We start from the raw sequence: 2,330 nt of genomic DNA on the forward strand, positions 1-2,330 counted from the left end.
TGATATCAGCTCCTCATTTTTCCCCTTCCTCCCCGCTCCTCCCTCCCTCATGAACCCTTGATAATTTATAAATTATTATTATTTTGTCATTTCTTACACTGTCCGACGTCTCCCTTCACCCACTTTTATCTTCATTACACTTAATACATTCGTGAAATCTGTGATTCCATTCTTGGGAATATTTTTCAAACCCATCTGTTTGGAAAGCTGACGGCATCTCCCTCATGTTTTTGGCTTTGTTTTGTTTTGTTTATTCACCTCCTCTACATCATCAAATAGCTGTTGTGGTAGTTACATAATCTGGTGTCAATTTAAGGATTGAGAGTGAAGGGGTGGACTCTAGTCTGTCAATCAGGTCATAGCCAATGAGGCCTCTGTGTGGGCATGGCCTTCTGAGAATTCTGGGAATGCTGGTATTTCCTCCTTAGAGGCAAGAGACACCTCTCTCTGATCACTCTTTGAGAGACAGACACTCTACTGACAATGCACATGATGCTACACCCTGGGAGCTGGAGAAGCCACGTGGACCTACCCTGATGCAAACAGATCTCTGGAGCTGGAGAAGCCACATAGAGATCCCTGCCAGCACTGAGATGCTTACAATGCCACTGGATCCAGAAGGCTTCCAACACTCTGGCCTGTGATCCTCCTGCATTTGTCGTCATTGCATGTGTTTTATGAATCTGAAGAGGACTTTATAGATTGGTATCAGATGTATGGGCTAACATTGGACTTATGGACTTGATCTGGACTAGGCTGGGACATTTTCTCAATATTCAATTGCTCTTGTATATAAACCTCTTTCTTATATACATATGAATGTCTATGAATTTGTTTCTCTTATTTACCCAGACTAGCACACTTGTCCTTTCATATCCCTCTGTATTCGTGGAAAGAAAAAGAAGTTTCACAGAGTGAGGTCAACTGAGTAAGGAGCATGGGACAAGAGAGGCGTGCTGTTTGGGTTGGGTTTTTTTTTTTGCCAAAAAACTGGTGCACTGAGATACCTGTGTGAACAGATGCATTGTTGTGGTGACAAAATCTGTCCCCTGTCTGCCACAAATCAGGTCTTTTTTTGTTGCACACTGCTATGCAATCTTTTCAGAACCTCTAAATAGAAAGCTTGATTAACAGACCTGGTGGAATGAACTCCAAATGCACTATCTCCCTCACATCAAAAACCAAAAAGCAAATGAGCATCATCTTGATCTTTGATTTCACTTGAAATCAAAGTTTTTTGGAGGCTAGGTGACGAGAGCATCTTCCACTGGCTTGATTGATGTTTGTTTTCAGGGTCATAAGAATAGCACCATATCTTGTCACTAGTAATGACTTTGGAAAAAAATCTGGGTCACTTCAGAGCTGTTCTTTCAAAGCATGACATGTTTCCACTCAATGCTTTTTTTCCTGGTCAGTCAGAACCCAAGACACAAATTTTGCAACAACCCTTCTCATTCCTAAATCTTCTGCTAAAATTTGCTCCAAAATAATCCAGATAACTTTTCCATCTCCTAAGTCATCCATGTTGGTCTTTGAGTACAAGTGCACCCATTTTGTTCATTCAGGAAGTTGCTGGATATCCAAAACGAGGTTTGTAATCAATTGACATTTCGCCTTTTTTGAAACAACATAGCCACTTGTATGCTTGAGTTTTTCCCATAGTACTGTCCTTGTAAGTTGTTTTAACATCACAATTGTTTCTGTGGCATTTTTCCCAAGCAGGGAATAAAATTTCACAGCCACACGCTATTCTCTAAATCAGCCTTCACAAAAAATGAGATTCGAGTGAAACTGTTTTTATGAAAAAATTCACTGTGACCACAGAGAACCTTCCCAGGTGATGTCACTGGGTGCACTAACTTAGAGTGAGTTGCTCCATGCTTGCCTACTGGGAAAAAGGCTGACCTTTTCTTCATTTTTGAGGGGAGGGTTAACCCCTTGTATTTTTAATTAAAATTTTATTTGAATTGAAAAAGAAAAATCCTAGTTGGTCCAGAGTTATTTTCATAACACCCCATTAACACCAAATGAACTCTGACCTATTGTCACTCAATCACTGTATCCTGTCAATTCTGACTCACAGCAACCCTTTATAGAGTTTTTTGTGGGAGTAGATAGCCTCATCTACCTTCTGCAGAGAAGCTGATGGGTTTGAACTACCAACTTGTGGTTAGCAGCCCAATGCTTACTGGGCAGTGCCTTTGGAGGAGATTTGAATTGGCTTACTGCAGCAATACTTGTGCACACTTCCAATTGGGAATTCTGACTAATGCTGAGGAAATATGTCAACATTTTTTTTTACAGAATCCATTACACTATTTGCTACACAT

At 40.4% G+C, this 2,330-nt stretch overlaps 1 protein-coding gene across 1 annotated transcript in view; it reads right to left on the reverse strand.

Moving 5' to 3' along the window:
- LOC123521514 (transient receptor potential cation channel subfamily M member 3-like) overlaps nucleotides 1-2,330 on the reverse strand; it is a 386,500-nt gene that overhangs the window by 68,042 nt on the left and 316,128 nt on the right. The window lies entirely within an intron of this gene.

Source organism: Echinops telfairi, unplaced genomic scaffold, assembly GCF_000313985.2.
Source record: "Echinops telfairi isolate 266 unplaced genomic scaffold, ASM31398v2 ScPeMD7_22;HRSCAF=79, whole genome shotgun sequence".
In the NCBI taxonomy this organism is placed as follows: domain Eukaryota; kingdom Metazoa; phylum Chordata; class Mammalia; order Afrosoricida; family Tenrecidae; genus Echinops; species Echinops telfairi.